This window comes from Aquila chrysaetos, chromosome 9, assembly GCF_900496995.4.
Source record: "Aquila chrysaetos chrysaetos chromosome 9, bAquChr1.4, whole genome shotgun sequence".
NCBI classification, from domain to species: domain Eukaryota; kingdom Metazoa; phylum Chordata; class Aves; order Accipitriformes; family Accipitridae; genus Aquila; species Aquila chrysaetos.
The window spans coordinates 26,573,001-26,598,069 of NC_044012.1; the positions used below are offsets into that span (position 1 = coordinate 26,573,001).

A 25,069-nucleotide genomic window follows, 5' to 3' on the forward strand; every position below is an offset into this window, starting at 1 on the left:
TTAAGCTTGATGCAGCAGGTTTTAAGCAAACCCTGTTTTTTCAGCACCCAAAATTTTGACTGCTTTGATAGAAAACTCTCATTGATGCCATGAACGTTTTCCATTCTCAATTTCTTTTTTGAGGAAAACCAAACCAAACAAATCTGACCCCACATATTTTCCCCACCTGCACAACATGGGATGTGTTCCTGGGTATTTGTTTCTGCGGCGCCTAGCAATTTTTCCCTGAAGTCTTCCAATAATTGGAAAGGAAAAATTCTCCTTTTTATTAAAAAAAAAAAAAGTTTCATCTTCAAAATAACAAAAAAAAAAAAAAAGATGCTTTCCAAAAGGATGGAGAAAAGTCACATTGTTCCAAAAGGCACTTTCATTTAAAAAGGAAGATGAAAACTTTCAAGCAGGGCTATTTATAACCACTGCTTATATCCATCAATAACACCTTCTACCCTGCATCCTCCTGGGCAGGTAACACCCTGCCAACAGCCCCCAGCACCCTGCCGCGGGGTGCAGGATCTGGCCTTGCGGGCGAGGCAAACAATCCCCCCCCCTATTGCAGGAGGAGGAGGAATCCCTTTGCTGCCTTCCCAGATGAGCCTACAAGAGGTGACACCTTTGCAGCCCCAGAGCGGGTTTGTATCAGGGACCCAGCCCTGTGGGCAAAACTCTTTACCACATATTTTTTGGGGGGCTGGGAAAAAGTTGGAAAAAAAAAAAAAAATCTGGAGCCATGGCTTTGCCCTGCCTCCTTCCAAAAAAAGGCCGATGCAGCAGCAGTGCTGCAGCAGGAGGCCACCCTTCCCCATGGCACCCAGTCACCCACCCGTGCCCCGAGCATCCCAGCTGGGGGGCAATTGGAGGCACCTCCTCCTCCAAGCAGTTTTGGGTTTGCACCGGACACTTGCTGGAAGCTGTCTGAAGTTCTGGAAAGAGAAACGATTCCTCCTCCTCTTCCTCCCTGCCCAGAAATAGGTCATTTAATTACCACCTTTCCAACCCCAAACCAACACTGACTCAAGGCAGGAGGTGGGAGTGCTTCAACCCCGCGCCAGCTCATGCCCTGCAGCAGCCCAAAGACACCGCGGCACAGCTTTGACCTTGAGATGTTCGAGCCGGCAGGACCCAGGCATCGGGGCAATGTCAGCATGGACGGCAAGGACTCAGCTCCCGCCTTCTGGATTTCAATTAGCGCTGTTCAATTAAAGCAAGGAGTGTCGGGGACACGGGTGCTGCTGAGCCGCTCCACGCACAGCCACCAGGCACGGCCGTGCGCCAGCTCCAGGAAAACCAACGGCTAATTGCACGTTGTGAAATAATAGGTGTCCTGCTCGGCACGGAGTGAAACGTGCGGCCCCGGCACAGTCTGGTCTGGCTGCTTCGGGATGGGACACCGCGGTGGCTCCTGGGTGGTGGCCGGAGCCTGACACATCCCGGCGTGGACATCACCCTGCCCTACTAGCTCATCCTCACCGCACGCACCAAGGCACCCACCCCGGCACCGCTCCCACCGATTTGGGGACTGGAGCGGCACAAAGATGTTAAAAGCCCCATTGGGTACCGGGGCAGCACCCAACATCGAAAATGGGCCCCGGCAGCTGCTCCAGCATCCCAGTGCTCAACCGCAGCCAGGGCATCTCACTGCAACCAGACCCCTCGGACCCTGACAGCGAAGAGCCCCAACACCATCACATGCACCTCGTCTTATCCATACCTAACACCCCACTTTTATATAAGGGAAGAGGCTCACCTATAGCTCAGGAGAGAGTGGCCAGGGAATTGGGGAGCAGCTGCTGCATCCCCCCAGCCTTGGCACGAACCAAGACGGGCCGAGCTTCCCCAAAAAACTCTCCCCGTGCAGCTCAGAGGCCCCACTCCCCCAATCTTTTTAGCCAACATTTAAGAGAAAGCAAACGTACAGCCCACCCCTCCCCAAAATAAATCGCTCCAAATTGATTTCCCACGTATTTAACAAGTCCTCACTCCACATGGGCACCTTTTTTTTTTTTTTTTTAATTTTTTAAAGGATGCAAGCTCTTGTCCGTTTTTCAAGCTGTGGGGAGCTACAGCAGGAAGACACCAGGAGTGAAGGAAAAGGAAAAATTAAAAGAAAAACCACAAGCAAACCAAACTGGAGTGCGAGATGAAAAGCGACAGATCTGTGGAGGTAGAGCTGCTGGCAGGCAGACGGCTAGATCCATCTTGAAAGCAAAAGCAAACTGCTGCTCAAACAAGGCAGAGGGAAAAACCTAGAGGTCTTCCGGCACTGCCTAAGCTCTGATCAAACAAAATGATTAACAAATTTCAGCTTTTTATTGAAAGCTTCTCTAATTAGAGGAAAAAAGGAAAGGAAAAATAAAAAGAAAACCAAAACCCTGAGAGGCGCATTGGATGGTAAAGCAATAAATACCGTCTCGGGGAGGCGAAGGGCTGATGCATCCCATAGTCCCACCGTCACAGAGAGGGTGAGCGCAGCGGGGGGCACCCGGCTCCCACCCCACGGCACCCAGCACCCGGCACGGCCGCGCGTTCCCGCGCCTCCCCTCCCTCCCCAGCCCTCCTCCTCCTCATCCTCCTCCTCCCTGCCCCTGCTCTGACTCGCTTTTTGCTCACCGCGTCTGGCTCAGCGGCAGAGCCGTACCTTCCCGGGGGCAGGACTGTCATTTGCAATAGAGTCACCTCTGAACTCCAAACGGCTCAGCCTCTAGGAACTGCCAAAATAGCTATAAAAATAAGAAAGAGTCCATGGCCCGAGGAGCTCACCCTCCAAACAGATGGGACGGCTACGGGGCGAGGCAGAGGGGATATTTTTAGCTCTGGCTGCAGATGGGGAAGTCCGGCACGGCATCTACACGGCAGCCCCCATCAGTTTACCACAGCCCCGCTCGGGCCACCCCTGTGTGCGCTCCCGGGTATTAATGGGATTTAACGGGATGCTGTTTGCTCACTTCCCAAGCCTCCGGCACTGCCTGGCCAGGGCCGGCTTTGCATGGCATCTCTGCCAGCACTGGGCTGCCGGGGGTACCCGGCAGGGTGGCAGCAGTCCAGCAAAGCGGGGGTGATGCCAACGACACACATCCCTCTCCCTCTTTCCCCTCTGTTCCCAAACAAGCCACCACAAAACGGACGTGGCCCTGCAATCCATCACGGCAGGGGGGACACGGCATGCAGCATCCCGTGGCGGGTCCCTCCTGGCACGCTCCGAGCGATGCCGACCTGACCCCAAAAAGTGCTCCGGCTTGGCAAAAAGAGGGTAAAGCAATTTCTGCCCCTCACCACTGATGCTTTTTTAGGTTTAAATAACTTGCCCAGGGTCACAGTGGCAGACCCCATAACCAAGCCCTCCCTTTCTGGTCAAAGCCCTCCTGGTCCTTTGGGATGAGCCGGGCGACATCCCCCACCCACCCTTGCTTTCATCCTTCCTCTGCGAGCCAGGGCCTGCACCAGCGCCGACACCTCCCTGCCAGGCAGCTGCCAGCGGCGGTTCCCGGCACGCACCAGCACCGTGGCAGCTGGGTCCTGCTCCCGTACTTTTCGTCCGACCCTTTCGGCTTTGTTCTCCTTCGCACAAAGCCGCCGTTAGGCTGCCCTGGCAGCACGGAGGGACCTCGAAGTGGATGTGGTTTATGACCATATTTAGGCTCCTTTACATTGCCAGAGTCGCAGTAAAGGGCTGCAGCATTAAATGAGAATCAGACCCCACTTGTTTCACTTGGCAGCCTGGGAAAAATCCACCCCAGGCGACTCCGGCACCGTCCGTGCCTCCACCCTGCCCACTCGGGGACAGGATAAAATAGCAACAGACCTTTCCAGCTCCGCGGTTGCACTTCCCAAGCGGAGCCAAGAGCCCCACACCAGTGAGGAGGAGGGGGGGATTAAACACATTAAACACCACCTCCCCTCCCAATAGCAACTCCGAAGCATGGGGAAGCAAAGGGACATGCCCAAGGTCACCCACTGACAAAGCCGGCACTTCCCAAGGTTCCTGGAGCCCCCCAGCAGGACCGAGCACGCGCAGGGATGAGACCACCCAGCACGAGGAGCCCCCGTGCCAGTTTGTGCCAGGGAGCGGGGGAGCTGGGGCAGGAGTGGAAGAGCCAAGCCACAAGACGCAGGAGCTAATGCCCCTTCAACACAAGCACATTAAATCCCTGCCATGGTGGAGGCGACGGCGCTTTTCCACCGTGCTGGCAGCACCGGCGAAACCCGAGCAGCGGCCCCCACCACATCAGCCACCTGCTCCCAGCCAAGCACAAGTGCGGATGCCTCAGCCTGGCAAAGCCACGACAACTGCAGGGGCTGAAGGGCAAGGGGCGGGGGGGGGGGGGGGGGGAGGAAAGGAGAAGCCATGAGGCCCGTCCAGAGGTCCGTGACCTTCAAGAGCCCACAGGCAGCAATCCCAAGGAAGGGCAGGCAGCTCACTTTGAGCTCCCAAGGGACGTGAACAGCCCCAGCGCTCCCCAGGCCATGGCCACCAGCACCGCATCGGCCCAGGCAAGGCAAGAAAATACCCAGAATAAACCTTACCTACACCCAAAATCCACAGCCCCTCATCTGGATGAGGGGACGCGGCTGCCGCAGCATCCCTGTCACACCGAGTCTGGCACAGCCCCATCCCCTTCAGCAGCGAGGTTTCGGGCTGGCTGTCCTGGGACAGTGGTTTAAAAGCACCCACCTTGGTGGAGCAACACCAGCCTGAAAATCCACATGGGGCCATGTACTGCAGGAGAAGAGGCTTTGGAGGGGCAGGATCAGGCCTTCCCTGGCGGAGGCGGGCAAGCAGAGGCACTGGGGGAATTCGCACCAGCTGTGCTCCACTTACCAGCATCTGCCTCCCTGCCCAGACTCCTGCCTGCAGTTTGGGGGGGGGGGGGGGGGGGCGGGGCAGGCGGGGGGGTGGAGAGGTCACCAGCCAAAAACGCGTGGCAGCTCCCGACAGCCGGGGAGGACAGCGGTAGAGGGGAGGACAACACCCCAGGTCATGGCCATGCAGAGCCATGGGGTGTCACGGGGATCCTGGGGTGTAGAGGGAAGAGCCGTGTGTGTGTGCACACACGCGTGTGTCTCACTGGGTGTGTGCTGCTCTTGTGCGCAAGGGGGGGGGGGGGCATGAAAATAAATTAAAAAATAGAAGCCAACAACAAAGTCAAGGGGGCAAGCTGTTAGGAAGGAGATAAGCCGCTGGCAAACAGGCATTACAGATGCTAAACAGCACCCAGATGCCGGGACGCCCTGTCCACCGCATCCCTCACCCGGCATCGTGCAGCCCCTCACCGCCTTGTACCGCCAAGGCAAGGAAACGCTCAATGTCCCGGGGAGGCCACGGCAACGGTACCAGGGGCTTTGCCCCCCACCACAGCACCTCGTTCCGGTCGCTGTCAAATGGCAGCCGCGGTGCTGTGCCCCCACCGCTACCGGCCCCGGAGGAACAAACAATCACAGCTGTCAGCTCCAGTGCCGGCACCCGGCCAAGTCATTGAAGCTCCAGGACTCGATTTACCACTGGCTCTCCAAAAAGCTGCTCTTGCCAATCAAACCCACAGCCCCCTCACCAGCACCCTGAGCCCCGCTGGTGGCCCCCTCCACCGCCAGTTCCCCCCCCCGCCCCAGCACCCTTATCATCACCCCATGCCCCACCGGGGAGGGCACCCCCTGAAAGCTTCTGGGCCCCACTTCTCCCTCGCTCCTGCAAGGCCACTCCAGGTCCTGCTCTGGGGTGGCTGTGGTGTTGCGGAGGGGACTGTCACCACGGGGGTCCCACGGGGCTGCAACTCCACAGTGGGGCTGAGCACAGCCCCAATCCCCGTGCCTGCCCCCACCCCATCAGCAGCACCCAACGAGCAGAGGGACCCATCCCCTTACATCGCACCCTGCGCCCACATCCCACCCGCGTCCCCCTCCCCACCGCACCCCTCTCACCTGTCCCCCCCGCAGCACCCAGGCCGAGGCGACACTTCTTCCCCTTCCTCCCTCTCCCTCCTTCACCTCTGCACCATTTTGGTGACGGTTTGTTTTGAAGCGGCGGCGGCGGCGGCGGGGGGGGGGGGGCGGGGGGGAAGGATGTGCTCTCCGCCCCCGCCGGCTGCGCGCTCCGGCCGCGCTCCGCCGCCCATCCTCGCCGCCTCGGGGCGGCACCGCGCAGCAGCGAAGGAGGGCGGGGGGGGTACCAGAGGCCCCCCCCCCAAAAACACACACAGACGGAGCTCCTCACCCTCCCAAAGGCGGGCGGCGCGGCCCGGGGCGGGGGAAGTAACGCCAGAATGGCAAAGACGTTAAAAAACAAAATTAAAAAAAAACCAAACAAACAAAACCCCAACGTTTAAAAAAAAAGAATAAAAGCCCGAGAGAAGGACGGGGACCCACCTCTACCGGGGCGCGGAGCCCAGCCGCCTCCCGGGGCTGCGGCGGAGCCGGCGGGGAGCGACCATCGCCGGGGCCGGCCCAGCCCAGCGTCAGGACGCGGCGCGGCGCAGGGCGCGGGCGGCGGCGCGGGCAGCCAATGGCCGCGGCGGCGGGGAGGAAGCGGAGCGGGGCCGGGGGCAGAGCCGGGGGCCGGGGGAAGGGGGGAGCCGGGGCCGGGGGGGGGGAGAGATGGGGACAGCGGGCGCCGGAGGAAGGGGGGAGCCGCGACCCCCCTCGCTCCCTCCCGCAGGGTCTGGCCCCACTCGTGTCGGTGCTTCCCTGCGGCAGCAGGATGGTGAGATTGGGGCCCCCCGCTCCGTCTGCAGCCCACCCCCCCCGCGCGTGATGGTGGGGGGGAAGGTGGGGTTTGCCCCCAGCTCCCGGGCGGGGGACACACGAGGCTGAGGGGAGTGAGGTCGGTGGGGTGTGAGTGTCGGTGTCCCGGCCCTGAACCCCGGGCTGAGCCTCGGCGCGTGTCCCCAGAAGCCACGCTGGGGCACGTTAGTCACCCCTCGCCCTGGTGAAATGGCCGGTTCTGCAGTAGAGGTGCTGGATCCGGTGCTCGGAGGCAGCAAAAGGTCCCGGTTCAGTGTCCGGCGCCGGCACAGACCCCTCGTAGGTACAACACAGCCCGGCTTGCCCCCATACAGGCCGCCCCATGGGGCTGCTCTCACCTCCCGCATCCTCCAGGACATCTGCACGAAGCCAGCCCTGCCCCAACAGTTCCCCGCAGCACTGAGTCCTTGGTGCCAGGAACAGGCGGCTGAGCACACGCCACCGGCACTGACCAGCCATGGCAAAGGGCTTCCTGCACTCCTTGGCTGCAGGGCCGCAACACCCAGGCCCAGCTCCAAGGCGGGGCATTACGTTCCCTCTCCTCCAGCTCCTCCAGTAGCTTCAACCTGGATAAATTGCTCTGTGGTTACCCTCAAGAAATCCAACCTGTTGAACAATGACTCCCACTGCAGCGCTTGCTCCGTGCCAGGACTGTTTGGGGCTGTGGATTCTGATTTTTAGGGGATTGGGGACCTGGTGCCATTCCCGTCTTGCCGCCTTGTCTGGTGCTGTGCAGCCACAGCGTCAGGGCAGCACCAGCAGTGGGTACCGGGAGCCTCGGGGCTGGGGATGCAGATGGGGCCAGTGGCTGGAAGGATGCAGACCTCCTGCCTGCACCCCTGGGTCTGCACCAAGGGGCGTGGCAGGTGCTGGTTCTTCTACTGGATGAGCTCTCCCGCCGCCAAGCACTGGCCAGAGAAGTGCCGTATGGCACGGCTGGGACTCGGCGCGGGCTCAGCATGGGGCACGGGCTTTCCTTTCCCAGGGATGCACGTGGCATGGCGGGCCTGGGCAGGCTCCCACGTGCCACAGAAAGCAGTAAAAATAAAAATCAAGCTGGCGTGGGACTGCACCGGGCGGAAGCAAGCTTGTGCCAGGGGTTGGAGCCTCCATGGGAGATGTTTCATGGATCCCACCTGACCGGCGGACTTGCAGCCCACCTTCCCATACTGGTGGCATGGAGCCAGCACGAGTCTGGCGGGAGTCTCATGCCCCTGAAGGCAGGGATGCTGAATGATGACTGTGTCACACACAAGGCCACTGTCCCAGCAGGAAGGGGCTGGGGACCAGTGACAAGGATGTCCCAGCCCCGTTGGGTCACATCCAGTTGGAGCACTGAGAATAGAGGCACTCCCAACATCCCTGGAGCACAAAAACAGCCACAGGGGAGTTGCTGAGGATGGGGGAGCAAAGCCAGCCATTGCCTTTTTACTAAGACCGTGCCCATAACCATTAACCATCAACCATCTCGCAGCGGCACACAGTCCCCCCCCGCCGGCCTCCTGGCTCCCCCACAGCACAAGGTGCTGCACAAACCCAAAAAACCCAGTTACGTCCCCAAAGGTCCAGGGTGATTTGGGAGGCTGGGGCTGGGCTGTGCTCCTGTTGGGGCTGTTCATCACCGCCGGCTCTTCCTTGAGCCTCGTCCTGGGCTGGGAGGGCAGGAAGAGGTTCCCCAATGCCGGTGACTCAGCCAAAGGGGACATTTTGCAACACGCTGGGTGTGGGAGGAGGTTCCCGGTGCGTGGAAAGTAGGCGGCGAATTATCCGAGGTGTGTGGTGAGCGGGTGGCTTGGCTCGCAGGCAGGGAACAAACGCTGCAGGGAAAGCTGGCAGGGCAAGCAGACCTGCAGCCTGGAACTGGGGAAGGGGGTCCTGCTCTAGGGCTTCCCAGGGGACAGAGGGTCCTTGGGGCCAGGATGGTGGCGTGGCCGCAGCCGGCCACTCTGGGATGGTGCATGCACCCCATTCTGGAGCACAGCCCATGCACCTTTGCCCGCATTAATCTGGGACAAACTAAGCAAAGGCACAAATATCTCTGTTAGGGCAAGAGGTAAGATGCACTCGACGGAGAGGCCAAATCTGACTCGAGCATCACAGGTGGCACAGGTACCTCTGCCATCATCACCCCTCTGACTCAGTGACAGTTTCCTGCTGGCTCCTTCCCCCATCACGATATGTATTTCTAGTGGACTTTTCAGTGTGTTTGGCTTTTTGGGGCTGTTTGTTGTCAGTTAGATATTTTATTACATTTATTGTTAGAAATAGGGCTATTTTTAGCACTCTGTTGGTTTAGATAGAGATGGGATTAGTCATCTCACCAAGAGCTGTTTGCAGTCTCTCCTCAAGGATTCTCTGGCGTTTGTTTTCCAATCAACTGAGATCATGCATCCAAAGAAATAAAAAATAAAAATAGTCATAATAATGCGGAGCAGCCGAGCTCTGGTGTCTCTCCGTGAGCTACAGGGTGGAAATGCAGGAAGGATCCAACCCAGGATATTTATGAGACGAAGACGAGAACATTACTATGAACCTCAAAGTATTTTGGAAAGTCAGTTAGAGCTGTATTTTTTTTTTTTTTTTCTCTTGGGAACCAAATGCTGAGTAACTCCCTTCCCACACCAGGCTGATGGCTTCGTACAGCTGGTATGCAGCCTCTTGACAGTGGAAATTGCTTTCCCTTGCCCTGTGCCAGCAGGTAGGAGGCAGGACTCCTGGGTCTTCCAAGATATGCAGCCACCTACACCCTCAGGCTATTACCAAAAAAAAAAAAAAAAAGACAGCCAAAAACCTAAAGTGGGAAAAATATTTGCTCCTCTCCTGCACCAAGTGCAGGGAGGATGGGAGAGGAGGCAGTTGAGGCTGGTTTCAAAGCCAGGAGGCCAAGAGCAGTGTCCTGTGCTGCGGAGCAGCATCTCTACCCTCCTTGCCGCAAATTTCTGTCTCTCTCCGCCACCGTTCCTCCCTCTGAGCTGAGTGGGAGCAGAGCTCCCACCCTGGTTTTGGAGACCAGTTTGGCTCTTAAAAAGATCGGAGTCAGATGCGGCAAGGAATCAAAGTCTGCGGTTCATCTCATCACTCTCTGGCGTGGAAGTACCACCGCCAGCTTGTCCCCCTGCAATGCCGCCACCCTTGGGATGCTGCAGAGCTTAAAGCGAGGGAGGGGGATGTGGGTCTCCTGCCAGCCCCACCTCACCTGGACCCTGACCCCCGGGGATGGGTGACTGCCCTCGGCAGTGGCACAGCTCACCTTTGGGGACAGGGGACCAAACACCGACCGGGAAGAGGAGCCGGAGCTGTGCAGCGAGATGCATTCACGGGGTCAATCCCTGAGCCAAGGGACAGCCCCGGTGACCCCCCCAGGGTCCCTGCCAGCCCCTCTCCCTGTGGCACCCGCAACCCTCCTGCCCGCGGGGTGACGCATGCCCAGGGCACAGTGCGGCACAGAGGCTGGCACACTCGCTGCGCACCCGACCCGCGGAGAGGACGAGGGTGGCACACGTGCCATGATGATGTGGGGAGGGGGTGGTGCCATGCGGGTGGCGAGGAAGCGTCGCCTTCACGTGGCCCACCCCAGCCCCACCCCACGTCACCCACCCCAGCACGGGCACGCCAGAGGCGGATTATTTGCCCTGGCAGCTGGCAGAGGCCCCTGCGTTTGCTGGCAGGGGGATCGTTGCATGGAGCGAAGCCGGCAGCGATGCTCCCAGGGGACCCTGCAAGGCCTGGGGGGGGTCATGTCCCTCCTGCCCTGGCCGTGCACCCTCACCGGCCTCATGGCCCCCTTGCTCCCTGCAAACGGTCCCTTCCTCCCTGCCCCCCCCCTTCCTCTCCAAGTCTAAATTCTCCCACAGCGGCCATTGACGTCCTGCCTGCGTCACCGTCTCCAGCACAACCAGACAGCACGTGGGAGAGACAGGTTTAAAGCGGCAGGGCCCTGCAAGGGCTCCAGCTGCGCACCCCAGCAGTGGGGACGTGTGGGGAGGGGTGTGTGGGAGCCCTGGGGGGGGGGGTGCTGCCCCCCCAGACCCCGCTGTACCCCACCCACCCAAATGGCACCGAGGTCCTGGTGCAGCCGGGAAGGTGTTTCCCGGTGTCACCCCAGGGTGAAGCAGAGGGGGTGAGATGAGGCTTTTTCTTTCCCATAGCAAGGCTTGCATGGGAGCATGAAAACATTTTGCTTCCAGGTCCATGCCTACAATCCTCCCTCCCTGCCACTCTCCAAACCCACCCCAAATGGGGACCAGAAGCACTGGCGGCCAGGGAAGGCAGCTTGCGTTAGACGTGCAAGCTCACAGACCCGGCTCGAAAAGCCAGAGCCAGACTCCTCGTGTTTTTTCCCGGCTGCCAGTCCTTGTGCCTTTATATCTGGGCTTTGCCTATGCCCTAATTAAGGTGCAGCTCAGCTGGGTGCTAAGGGCTGGGAACAGGGTTTGCATGCAGGGAAAGTGCCAGACCTCTGCAAAGGTGTGGGGTGCAGCAAGTTTTGCAAGAGCTCATGCATGGGGTGCAGTGAGTTTTGCAAGGGCTCAGGTGCCTTCTCTGAAGCCCGCTCATCATTTCTGCTCCTGGCTATTGTCTTACAGCTGCAGTGCTGCAGGACATCAACTTACCTGTGACTCAGGGCTTCAGGGTGGGTTGGGAGAGCAACCCCCAGGCGCTGAAACAGCCCTGCTTCCTCTCTCTGTCCACACTGCAACCCTGGGGGCTATTTTTGTCCTTTCCCTTCTATTTATTGTGCCAAAGCCATGTGCGGTTGGAGAATGCTGTGGTGTTTGCTTTATGATTGCTTCCTTCCCGCCCATAACCTTTTGCCTTAAAATGGGATTCGCCCTGATCCTCGACCCAAGGCCGGCAAGCCTGGGCAGCGTGCCACCAGCGCTGGCTCTTGGGGGACAGAGATTCCTGGCTCTGATCCTGACTTTGGTGCAAAGCTGAGTGCAAATGCGCTGCCTGTCACCTCCCCAGGCACTTTCCCAGGGCACAAACTCACAGCCCCAAACCTCCTCCCCTCCAGCATCCCCAGCCCCTGCTCAGTGCCACCGGCAGCACCTGCGCTGCCACACTCACAGCCAGACCTGTGAAATGCTTTGCTTTCGAAGGCAGACAGATGGGTGAGTGGGAACCATCGTGGTGAGCCCTCAAACAGGAGCCGTGAGGAGAAGAGGGGGGGAAATTTGAAAAAAAAGCAACTTCCAGAAGGCAGCCACCCTCTGTGTCCTGCCCAAAGTCCCACAGGCCATCTGCGGCTGAGAGAGGAACTGAGTCAGGGCCACCCCTTAACGGGGACCAGGCAGTGGCAGCCCTGCATGAGTGTCCCCAAGGCCAGCACGGGACCTGGTGCGGGGACAGCTCGTTCTCATCCTCTCTGACACCCCGCTCGGGCACCGAGGCAAAGGGAGGGGGACACCCCCCCCCTGCATCGAGCCGGGCTACCAGGGCTGGCTGGAGGCTTGGACCAGCCTGGACATCGCTGGGCCACTGGCATTGATAAACTGGGCGGAGGTGGTGGTAGGGGGGGCACGAGTAAGACCCCACTGCTGTTCCAAAGCATCGGTTGAGCCTTGGGCTCGGCCACTGGTCAGGACTGTTTGCCAGCACCCCCGGCATGCTGCTGCCTTCACCCCACCGCAGTATGGCGTGGTGTGGGATCTGCACACCACGGCTTACACTCCTTGGGGTAACCACCAGGGCCAAACCCTGATGGGAAATGTCCAAAAGCTTCTGCAGGCAGCAAACCCAGCTGGGGCTTAGCTCAGTCCAGCCTGGGCTTAGCTCAGCCCAAGCTGGCGACAACTTTGCTGGTCTGCATTGGAGGTTTCCAACTAGGACAGCAGCAGTACCTGGGGCCGAGCGGGCACAGCAGAGCATCCCCCAGCTCCCACTGCTGGGGGTTTTATCAGCAAGGGAGGCATCTTTTAGCACCCCTGAGGGTTAAGCCCAGCATGCAGCTTATCACCTAACTGAGGCTGTGAAAATGTCTACATTGGAAGAAAAACACTGCAGAGCATCTTGCAATTTCAAATTAACTAGATCTCTCCTTTTCCTTCCAAAGCAGAACACTGCAGCTGCGCTCTCCTTTTTATGGTGCATGTGGTGACTGCAAGCCGCCGGCGGCGTAGAGCTTCAGCAGGCTCCCCAAGCAAGTGCATATGTTTTGTGTGTAGGAGTAGCTGCTGATTGGGAGCAGCTGAATTTCAAGGAACTCCCAAAAGTTACAAACCTTAATGTCTTGCTGAATCAGAGTGCGAGATCCAGAGCAGCTCCCTGCTCTGCAGCCTGGAGAAAGCAAAGATCTGGGTTTCTGCAGCTGGGACCTCTTTGCTTTACCTGACAATCTCCATTCCCCTCCTGCATCCCTCCTTGAGACACTATCTGCAATTCCTGCACGCATGCCTGGCTCTAATGAAAGGGCCCAGCACCTTCCCCATCACCCAGCCAGTTAAACCTGCACAAACTGAGCCCAGCGCACACAAAAACAAAAAACCTCTCCTGGGTGAGGTCGCTATCACCCATGAGTCAAAGCAGCCTCCCAGCCGTGGGTTCGAGCCATCATGGCAGCGCTGCTGAGCCTCGATGCGGATGGGAGGTGCCCGGGGCCCTGCACCACGGATTCAGCTGCGTGCCGCGGTGCTTTGCACCACAAAAAAAGGCTGGAGCCCTCCTGGCCGTGGCCCTTGGGAGCGTGACCCCCCTGCAAGGCAGCAGCCAGGCTGCCCTCGCTGCTGCTCACTTGATCCTGTCTCCTCCCCATCTAATCCACACTCCCCTCCCGGTATCCTCTGCTCCACTTTAATGCCAAACGTTGGCTGACAGCCACTCGGCTCCGGAGGACGCCTTTTTTCCCGGTTATGCAACCCGTGGCTGAGCTGTTTGCCTTTCACTGTGAGGGAGTTTTTGGAGGCCAGGCTGGGAACCCCATCTGGGGAGCAGACAGGTCCTGGGATGCCCCAAATGGGGACCGAGAGGCAGCAGCACTGGCTGCCTCCCTCACTTTGCCCCTGGGGCTGCTGCTCATTCCTAATCCCTTCCCCTTCTCCTCTTTCCAGGCATCCCAGCGCTCCCACGGGGTCCAGCCCTGCTCCCTTTCCCCATGGGCTCCTCCACACTGCAAGAAGAGCTTGCTGCAAGCTTGCAGCGTGCTGGCGCAGCATCCCGGCTAACCCTGCCATCTGACAGCCGGAATAATTAGTGACACTCTGAGTGGCGGTTTGCAGCCCTGTTTTACGTTGCTGTGCTCTGGGACTGCTGACACTGAGTCCCATTTTGCTTCTCCCCATGGGACAGAGAAGCATGACCCCCCCCCTCAAAGGGACTGTATGGCACGGGCACGGTCCTGAGTCCCTGCACCCCAAGGGACCGAGCCCCCACCAGCCCAGTGTCTCCCCTTGCAGTCCTCTCCCTCGAGCAGAGGCTCGAGCAGTGCCTTCACCTTTCAGGTGATGGGCTTATCTGCTCCACTGCAGACCTGCTTTCATGCCGGAGAGCTTTGAAGATAAGTGAGGGCTTCAGAGAGTGGGTATTTAAGGCTCAAGCTGCCGCGTCTGGGGATGCTATTCCTGGGCTGCCATACATGGCAGCATCTGAACCACAGGCTGGGTGGTCGACCATGCCACTGGCTTATTTTGGGGTAGATCTGGGGTGCCTGCTGCTGGTGCCCGGAGTGGAGGAGAAGCCTCCAAGCTACAATGGGGTGCCCAAATGCATCCCTTCTTCGCTGCAGCCTGGGACCCCCAGCTGAGGCTGCCATGCCCTTCCAAAACCCACCACGACATAAAAAGCTGCCAAAGAGCTTCTTCCAGGGAACAAAACTTCCCCAAGCCCAGCTGTTTTGGAGGGCATCATGGCCACCCACCGCCAGACCCTTGCTCCCAAAAGCCAGCAGCCTCCCCGCGCCCAGCCAGTGCCCACCGAGTCGTCAGGAGGAAGACTGGGACACAGAGGACATTTTGTTCCCTGCTATCCCCTTAAATTATCCTGCCACATATAGTAGATCTTGGTGCTATTTTTAGGCCTTGCTTGTTTAATTATTGAGAAAGATTTTGAAGGATCTCTTGAAGGCAAGGAGATGAGCACCCGCGGGTGCTCACCAGATTTCTCTTCTTGCTGCTGCCTGCAGAGACGGCTCAGCCCTGAGGCACCGGGCAGACAGTGGGACCGTAGCGGCTGCCATCCCCCTTTGCTGCATGAATCCTCCAACACCAGCTCCTGTCTGTGCTTTGTTCGCCTGCAGGGATGGCCGTGGGGATGGGGAGACCGGGGTTGGGCTTTGAAACTGGTGGGTGAGCAACCCCCCTGCCATAACCACAGCAATAACCACCTCTTGCACATGAGGAAAGCAGCTCAGGGGCTGAAACGAGGGACAAAGCCGGTCCCCAGAATGACACTTTGCCAGCACAAGGGACCACGTGCACAAGCCATTGGAGCCAGGAAACGCTGGGTCCCAGCTAGCAAAAACCGGTGCAATCCCAGCGCTGGCTTCCGCCAGGAAAGGATGTGGCCCAGAATTCACCATTTTTAACTAAAACTGCCGCTTTGCTTGCTGAAAAATGACCTTATTCTCAGCTCGCCGGGTGGAATCACAATGGCAGGAGATTTTTTTTTTTTTAAACTGGTTCCTTTCATGTTTCCACTTACAAAAAGCCAAACAGAGGATGGCCTTTATTTGAGATTAAAGGGTTATGGTCAACTTGAATTCTGCTGAGATTTCAGCAAAATAATACATAATGAAGTAAGAGCCAGATACTCAACTGGCATGAACTGCCATGGCTTTATTATCTTCAGTTTTGCAACACCTATTTGTACCTGCCAGCAACCTGGCCCAGGGACTTCAAGGAAAACATTGATTTACCCCAGCTGCTGGGCTCAGCCAGCCGGGATTAACTGCTACCAGCTGAGGATATGGGCTGTTCAGGGTATCTATGATCTGTCCATGTTTCCTAAGGAAACAAGAGATATATAATCATATATTTTGTCTGTTCATCCTCCCCCCCCCTCAACCATGTTGGGTACAAAGGTAAAGATATTAATTTTAGTAGTGCAGATACTAAGGTGCTACAGGTTGCATGAAAATAATTATCGTCTATCAGAGACCCCATACTCGCTCCAGGGAAGGACAGCAGGGTAACCCCAACTGTGTATGAGACATCAGCTGTGCCGCAGGGTGGATGTCCCAACACAGGACGCATATTTGGTCCAAACCCCCCTCTGCTGCAGAACGCCCCCCCAGCCTGCATCCGACCCCCTGGTTGTGCACCAGGTCTGCTGCTCCCCAGGGAGGTCACCAAGTGATGCCATGCTGCCAGGATGTTCCAAAAACTGGCCCAAACTAATTGCTGCAATTAAGGATGGTGTGATGAAGCTGGGCTGGAGGGCCTGGGATGGGCATCTCGAGGCTGGATCTGGGCTGGGCTGCTCCGGCAGGCACATGCGGGGCGGGGGGGCGAGTTGTCAGCCCCTGCTCCTTAACACCCTGACAAGCTTATAACTATTTCATTTGTTACACTGTGAACCTTTTTAAATTAATGAACATAAGGTTGTCACGGTTGCTGTGGCGACGACATGTTGCCGAGGCAACAGCAGCGATGCAGAGCCTGTGGAGTGTAATCAGGGGTCAGGCTAATGATGGAGCCACGATCCAAGTGGGGGCTGCGGGAAGGGGCAGCAAGTCCCGGGGCTCCCACCAGCCCGTTGCCCCACCCCGCACTGCTCTTCGACCCCAAACCCAGCACTGACGAGTGGGATGGCATTTCCCTGTCGCTGCCGCCCTGACCCGCAGAGGGGGGCAAAACTGCCTTGACACCCTCCATGTCTACACGGCCCAAGGATGTGCATGCTCCGTGCCAGCCCAACCCTGCTAATGGGGAAGATGGCCAACTCGCAGACCCCATCTTACGGTCACATCACCTCCCCTTTCCCATCTCCCATGGGTCTGTCCAGGCTTCTGGCCCCCCCACCCCTCAGCGGGGGGCCACGCAGACCAAGGGTGGCCGAGGCAGAACAGACATTGCCGTGGGGCAAAAACCGCACCTGCGGGTCCCCCCCTCAGGGACACGAGGACAACAGGGTGGTTCGCAGGTGGTCTGGGAACAGCTCGCCCTGCCTCACTCTTCCCACCAGCCAGGGGCTCGGGCCGGGGCCCGGGACACCTCGTCCCACTGCGCAGCTGCCCTGCCCCGGCATCTCCCCGCTATGGTCATTCGGAGGCTGCGTGTAACCCGGAGCAGCAGAGATTTTTGCAGCCACAAAACTCTAAATGCATTTATGTCCCCCGCCCCAGCAACACGCTAGAAAAGGGTGGGGAGGGAGGGAGGGGGGGCAACTGAACACCTCTGCAAGAAAACTCACTGAAATTCGGAGCAGGAAAACGCCTTTGCGACGTCTCCAGGCAAGTGGGCTTTGAACTTCTCTTTCCAAGTCCAAGCAAAAGGCCCGCCAGCCCCTCTCGCTCCCCAGGGTGCAGTCTGGCAGCCCCACGCGCACGGTGCTGCACATCCACATCTGGGGAGCTCACGCAGCGGGGGACCCGGTGGGTGCCAAGCCCGCAGGGATGGCAGTGGTTCAGGGTCCAGCGAGCCGGCCCCAGGGAAGGCAAAGCCCCGCAGGGGTGCGGAGGGGGGCTCTCTGCCCCCGTGGAATTAGGCAAAGCGATGGGGTGAAGCCTGAGAGGCTGGGATGAAGGGAGCGGGGTGCAGGATGGGAACTGTCCCCTCCCCAATGCAGGGTGCAGTGGCCACCCTTCGCTCGGGGTAACGCGGCCAGCCCTTCTCTGCAGCTGACGTCTCCCCGAGACCAAAACCATAGGGTGTGAGCAGGAGAAAAAATGGGGTGGGGAAGGCAAGTTTCAGGGCTGGGGATTTCTCTGCCTTCTGGGAAGGGAGGTCTGGGCTCATCCCAGGGCTATTGGCATGGAGGTGGGTAGGTCTGTCCCCAGCAGCCCTGGCTGACACTCCCGAGGTCCCTGCAGCGTCACAGGGCTGTGGATGGGCTTTTTCCTTGGCCCTTTCAAGGGATATGTGGCCCAACTTCTGTTTGCGCCCAGGCACCCCAGTGATGTGAAAACGGGTGGCTGATTATGAACCACAAACACCAACTCCTTTTCCAGCACTGACAGATCCATAATGTAATGCTAAATATGTATTTTATATATATATGAGAAATATATATTTTTATATATTATATTTGTTTTATATACATGAGATTTGCGGGGAGGGGGGTACATATATATATTCCAAAAACCTCCCCAAAACCAGCTCAAACCCATTTTCTCATCTAGCTTTTGAAGGCAACTTTGTTCTGGGCCCCTGGAAGGAGGAATGACCCATCATGGGTGAGCACCAACATTCCACCCTTTGCGGCTCGTGACGCAGCTCGGAGCATGGCTGCTAAGGATGCATGCATCCCTGAGCCTGACTCTTTGTGCTGAGGTTTCATAAGTGTGCACGTGCACAATGCCGTACCACAGAAGATCTTTCACAACCCTTCCAGCTCTACTGCCTGTCAGGGAAATGTCTAAATATTTCTTTTTTCCCCAAATACTTTTTTCATCAGAACTGGAAAGGGGGAAAAAAAAATTTAAAAAATCATGAAAACACTGAAATCCACATTAGGGTTTGAACAAAAGCAGCATCTCGTAACTGGGAGGAGGCTGCACCCTCAGACCCCCCAAGGGACAGATCCACACACCTCTCCTGGGGCTTTGGTGGGTTGTAGTGTACCATAAAGCCCTGTTTCCATCCTACTGATGGGAGGTGAAGCACGTGGAGTCCCAGGGGGACGATTTGCCTTGCTATCTCCTGAGGATATCCACCACCAGCAAAGAAACAGGGACCAGAGCAGAGCCTGGCTCTACTTGTGTCCCAGATAACGCTGTCACCCCACAGAAACCAGGCTCATCCCGGCAAGCTCAGTAGAGAGGCCAAAGGGTGAAGGAGATATGTCAGAGCTTCCCTCCTGCTGTTAAAAGCAGGACTGTGATGCCCAGGAGGGACGAGTGTCCCGGAGACCTTCCCCGGCTGGCCCCAGCTCTGCTCTCCGTCACTCACAATCAGCTGCCGGGAGCTGTGGCAAAACTTCACAAGTGCAAATCAGGAGGAAAAAAAGTAAATTAAAAATTAAAAATAAAATTAAAAATAAAATGAAACAAAATAAAATAAAACAAAACAAAATAAAAAATAAAATAAAATAAAATATAAAATAAAATATAAATTAAAATAAATTAAAATAAAAGTAAAGTAAAATAAAAAATAAAATACATTTTAAAATTTAAAAAATCTCCTTGACTTGCAAGAGTGCTTGGGTTAACTTGGAGCTTGTTTTTCCAGCATGTCACCTTCGAGGTTGGATGGTTTGTGGTGGGGGAAGGCACAGAAGCCCGTTTCCCTGCAGGCTGGCGTGAATTGAGGATGGGCTGCAAGAAGCACCCAAGGGCTGAGCATCACCCTGGGTCATTGCTTGTGACATCCCTTGCTCCCACTCCAGCTGTCCCACCACCAGCGCTGCCACCTCTCCCAAGGGGGCTGCGCGAGTCCCCTGACCAAGCTTGGCAACACAACGCTTATCTTTCCAAGAGGGTCATTGCCAGAGGCCAAATTATGACCCAGCAGCCAAACCGCAGCTTCCCCTTCCAGCAGCACCAGAGTCAGCATCATGTGCCTTGGGTGATGCTGTGCTCCCTCCCTCCGCTTTCCTTCTTTATGTGCAAGAATTTAAAAAAAAAAAAAAAAAAAAAAAAGGCACAGAATGAAAAAAAAGCACAAGGAGCCTGGCCTCATGGAACCCTGCAAATTCAAGCCAGGGCCAGCTTCAGAGAGGAAAAGACCAGCAAAATCTGCTCCAGCAGCAGTCAAGGCTAATTAAATAGCAAATGCATCCATTCCCAAAGGATTCGGCAATTTTTAGCTGCAGCTGCTGCTGACCTGCAATGCAACCTTGGGCTGCAGCCAACTATTGTTACCTCTCTCACAGTGGCTCAGCACCCCAAAACCCAGGGTAAAGCTTGCTGCTGCAGGTACCCCGTTTTGCACGACTGTCTGCATTCACCCATCAGCTCAGCCGGGGACCACCAGGTGCCATGGGGCACATCCCAGGGGCTGTTCACCCCACACTCTCCCTTCCTGCTGGTTCCCCTGCCCTAAAGTCGAAGTCACTCATGCAGAAAGTACCTGCCAGCTCTTAACATCTCTGGGCACAAGGGACTAATCCCATTTTACAGATTAAGGAAGCATCTTGCCGCGTGACAGGTTGGAAATAGCGCGCGACTCCCTTCCCCACTCCGACCCATGGCCATCCCCATCACTCCCTGCTGCCTTGCCGGGGCTGGGACCCCCATTTTATTGTGTTAGCCCTAATCCCAGGATTTCGTTCCTCCCATTCCCCAGGTGCGGGGCTCAGTTTGTCCTGCTCAATCCCAGGGACGACCTGCCACCTCCCTCCCCACTCCCTCTTGCCCAGCACCCGGTCTCTCCCTCCCAGGGCCGGGCACCCGCTGCACACCCACCTCCACTGCCTAATCCCCTCTAATCCTCATTGCTGCCTCCGCATTGGAAAGCCCTTATTGAGCTCCCTTGTCTAACTCAGGAGCAGAGATAACTCGCTATCTCCCACCCCAATCTCTTCTATAGTCTATTTTCTTCCTGCCCAGAGTTGATTTCCCTCACCTAATTGCCCGGAAAGCTCTTTTCCCTTCCTCTAATCAGTCTGGAGCAGACTTTCTCTAGATAATTGTGCTGAGACCTGATCACCCTTCTCATCTCCGTTTCTCCAACACTCCCATTTCTTCACTAAACTCATCTGCCAGAGCTGTGTTCCTTGGTCTAATTATTTCAAGGCTCTGTTGAGTTACTTAATTGCTTGCTCGTCTGGCACCCGTGTCTGAAAGCTCCCAGAGCATCTGGGACGGGACTTGGGTCTGAGTTACCCTGGTACAACTGTGTTTCCAGTGAATAAACTTGCTCCAGGTGTGCGATGGTGTGAGCCCAGAGCAAAACCTGCTTTTAAAAAAAGAAATTCTCTGAAATTAAGAACTTGCTGCTTCTCTTGGTTGGAGGAGCAAGAACTCCTTGGTCAGAGGAGCAGCAGCTTGGAGATGCTTTGCTGCATCCCACGATGAGTTACACAGGGCTCACATTAGCCACAGCCACCAATAAACTCATCTTTAGGCCAGGCTGTGAATTTACCCATGCTAATGTCAAGCTGAAATAGTCCATTAAACTCAGCCCGTTGCCCCAGGTCCCCACAGCCCCTGGAGCATCCAACTGGGACCATTTTCCTCCCATCCCATCCCATCCCAGCTGCTCCACCAGCCCCATGGTAGGAGCTGTAGTGGTTGGTTTTACCAGCTCTGCTCCCCTATTCTTGTTATCACCCAGCCTCATCCTCTTTCCCAGGCTAATTGATCCACTGTTTTGTTTTCTTATCAAATTGCTCTCAGTCTCTGATGCTCCTTTAATCAATTCTCAGCTCTATCTGTACCAAGGACCGCTGAGAGACCTTTCTTTGCAGCCACCGCTGTATCTAATCACTTGGGGACTTTACCTAATTGGTGTAAAACCTGATTTCTTTCTCTAATCGCTCTGAGGCCCTGATTCACTTATCTAATCGCTCCAAAGCCCAGGCCTTGCACACCTCTCCCTGGAGCTCCAGCATATCCTCCTCCATAGGTTCCCCCCCGCCCCCCACAGGTGGCTTGGCTCTCTTGATTCCCTAATCCCTCGGCTGCTTGATCTCTTTAACTAATCCAGCCAAGATTTGGCACCCTTGCTCAGCTGCTCCCCTAACTCAGCATTGGGAGGAGTAAACCCACTGCCGAGTGATTTTCTCCATCTTCTCCCCCTGCAGCAAAGCACAAACTTGCCGCAGTTGGGTTTTTGCCTCCTCCTCCCCTGCGATGGTCCCCTGGGAAAGGCGACGCACATCCCCAGCACCCGGTCCCCTCGGGGTGCAATGACCACCCCAGTGATGAAGGCACAGGTGTGTCTTGCAGCCCCCCCAAGGGTCACCCCCCACCAGAGGAATCTCCCCTCTCTGCCGGGACAGGGTGCGCCGGCTCAACCAGTTCCCAGTCTGCTGCACCCACTGGGCTGGGCACGGGGAGGGGACAGTGATGGGACAGAGATGAACAGCAGCCCAGAGTTTGCCTCCCCTTGCAATGCCGTTTCCGTGGTGTTCGGCTGCATCGGCCCTCATACCAAAAGGGACCCGATGTCGCCTTCGCGGGCTGCAGCACAGCTCACCCGAGCCCTTTCTTCCATCCTGGTGAGTCACGTCCGCTGATTCAAGCGAAAGAAGTTGACGGGGGGGGGGGGGGGGGGGGGGCGGGAAACATTCACGAGCGCCAGCCTGGAAGGATCCCAAGGCTGAGGACAAGGTGGCAGGAGCAGAGGGCAGATTTTTTTTTTTTTCTGTGGAGTTTCACAGAAGAATGAGTCCTCTCCCAGGCTGGCTTGCAGCATGCTGCTTGCCAAGCCCCAGAGCACGCAGCCCAGCAGGCGGGCGAAGGGGCCAGCAGTGCCCAAACCCTGCCTCCCTACTCCAGCAAACACTCGCACTCTTGCCTCAGGGACGGGACAGACCCCAGACCTTCCCTGACCTCATGCCTGTTGCTCCAGTCCCCTCTGGCTGGTGGTTTCAGCCCCGGAGCTCATTCTTTCCTCTGGAGCATCTGTGCTGAGCAAAAGCTTCCCCTTCCCATGGCTGGCAAGGCCGCGGTCCCCAGCCCACGCTGGCTCAGCGGCACAAGGTCACTTCTGCCTCACCCTCGATGGGAGCCGCATGGGGTGACGCACAACCAGCTCCTGTTTCTGCTCAGCCCCACGCAATGAAGTTTTTTGGGGCGGAAAGCGCTGCCCCCCCTCCCCCGCCATCCTGGGAGTTGGATGCGGCTTCAAGTCCCAGCTCCAAACTCTTATTGCTTCAGTTTGCCTTGTTCCCGAGACTTGGGCTGAAGCTGCACCCAGAGATGCTGTGATGGAAACCATACAGCAAGGAAGGGATGGGGCTACGCAGGGCTGGAAGCAAAGGAAAAGGGAATGGGGGTCTCACGTGGTAGCTACAGCAAGGATGCAAGAGAGCTGGGGCCTGAATCTTGCTCTCTCCATTTGGAAGAGGCAGTAAATCTCCGCACTTTGGGATTTTTCAGACCCTCATCAGAGCAAAGTGGTGTTTCCCCCCATCCCACCTCAGCCCCTGCGGTTTTCATTCCCGCCACCGCTCCCCCGAGATGGCTCCAGGTGCCACCAAAGCCCCCGTGCTCCTAGGGTGGGAGGACGCAGCGGGAGGCAGGCGGATACCCAGCCCCTTCCCAGGTCCCTGCCCTCCGCACGGGGCCAGGAGCATGTTCCCAGAACTGAGCAGTGGGAATTTGGTGTGTTTATTTGCAATCCAGTGCTGACCCCAGGACTGGGAGGAGAATGAGTCAGCTTCCAGTTCAGGGCAGGATTCCTCAACAGTCCTCTCCTTTCAGTTAAAACAAGCACCATTTGGAGATGCAGCAATTAAATTAAATTTAATTAAATTGGCACTTCTAAGCAGCGACAGGCTGCAACCTTTCCACGCTGACACTTCTTGTGCAAAGTGGGATGGAAAGCAAGAGAGCCCCCAAACCATTGGCTTGCAGGGATAACTACCAAAGCACTGGGGTCTGCTGGCTCCAGAAGGACTATGGCCACATCCTTGAGGAGCTCAGTTCTTCTGCTGTAGCCCCCCAAAGAGTTAACACACATCTCTGGTGCTGCTTTGGCTGCACAGAGAGGTTCCTGGCCCCCAGGGGCAAAGTCTTCACCCACCCCCTGATTGCTCTGCCCTGGGGATGCCTCGGGGCACACACAGCTCCTGGTCTGATGGATGTCAGCTCTCACACAGCTCCAGGGGCTGCAGGAGGGACTCTGGGAGCATTGCCGTACTCCCCAAGTCTGCTCTTGGCCCCTCTCCCCTCCTCGGTCATGCTCTTCTGCCCTGGTCACCCCAGCCCCAACCTGACCCTCAGGAGCCCAGCTCCATCCCTCGCTGCCCGTACAAGCAGCAGCCACCTCCACCCTATGCCGCCCAGCCTGCAAAGCAGAAGATGAAGCTCCAGGAGATAGAAAGCAATTTAACTCTGCCTGCATTAGGCCATGGTTCGGTGCACCAGTGTAAGAGGAATGACTCCTGTCCTGGATGGATATGTGTGCACCCACCCACAGTATTACCCGACACCCTTGCAACCCCTCCTGTGAGCTCTGCATGGTGCTGCAGAGCAGCAGCCACCCCTCCATGATACTGCTGGGTTGCTCTCTTTCTTCTGGACAAGAAGGAAGGGAATGAGCCCAGATACTTCCCGGGCAGCCCAGGGCTGGCTGCTTTCCCCCTGTGAGCGAGGATAACCCATCAGACCTTTAAGCCACGTTTCTCTGCTCAGCTCAGATCCGGGTCCCTCTCAGAGGATGCCATGGCCCAGGGGTGCAAAGTAAGCACCCATTCCAGGCTCACGCAGGAGGGAAGCAGCTAAACTGGGTGCAAACATCACCCCATAAATCCCCCTGCCCCAAAGCCCCCCCATGCCCACCTGGGACTGCTACCGGGCTGGCAGCTTTGCCCTGTCAAGCGAGCCTTGGCTCCTCGCCACAGAGTGCTGGTACCCGCGATGCTACAGCCTGGCATGTCTTCCCGGGGTTGCCAAAGCAACCGCAGAAACACAACAAACAGCAACAACACACAGCAGACAGTCGGCAAACATTCCCTCTTATTTTCTCCCCAGTTCGGTTTGTGCTTTTTCCCCTCTCCCACGAGGAAGCTGCTACCATCGGAAGGGAACAACAGTATTATTCTTAAGCGCCCGAAGCCTGCACCATCCCAGCAGGAGCTGCTTTGCAAAGCCCCCGGCACTGCCAGGAAGACAGCTGCTTCTGGGGAGGAGCCCGGCAAACCTGTGCTGAACCCCAAATCTGACACGGGCAGGCTCGAGCCGCTCACCTACCTCCTCGGTGCTGCAGGCGAGGTCTTTGCGTGCCAAGTAATCAAGGCTGTGCTGAAGCCAGGTTGGCCAAGTAAGGTGAATCCCTCCTCCTGGGCAGCCGCTGTGCTTTCCTGGGCTGTTGGGATGTCCTGACCTTGGGGCTAGGATGCACCCAGTATGGCCCAGCCCTGGCGACTTTACATCAGCTTCTATCTGACTGTGTGTTTTGCAGGGTGGGGTCCAGGACTCAGCACCCTTTAGCACAGGGCAGGGAGCACATGAGCATCCTCAACGCTGAAGCAGGAGCAGGCAGAGGATGTGAACACGACCGGGTGCACCCACAGAGGGGCCCTGGGTGCATGGACACCCTGGGGCTCGCTGAGGCAGCACTGCAGCCTGAGCCGC

General features: G+C 57.3%; 1 protein-coding gene across 17 annotated transcripts in view; it reads right to left on the reverse strand.

Annotated features, from left to right (window-relative positions):
• MEF2D (myocyte enhancer factor 2D) overlaps positions 1-25,069 on the reverse strand; it is a 94,916-nt gene extending 69,847 nt beyond the window's left edge. For 8 of the 17 annotated variants that reach the window (XM_030024612.2, XM_041125770.1, XM_030024615.2 and 5 more), the window contains exon 1: positions 6,358-6,466. The gene's annotated coding sequence lies outside the window, so the exon portion shown is untranslated. Of the gene's footprint in view, positions 1-2,404; positions 2,424-5,913; positions 5,977-6,357; positions 6,468-24,685 lie in introns of those variants that run through there. The other 9 variants (XM_030024617.2, XM_030024618.2, XM_041125769.1 and 6 more) reach the window with 5 other exon arrangements.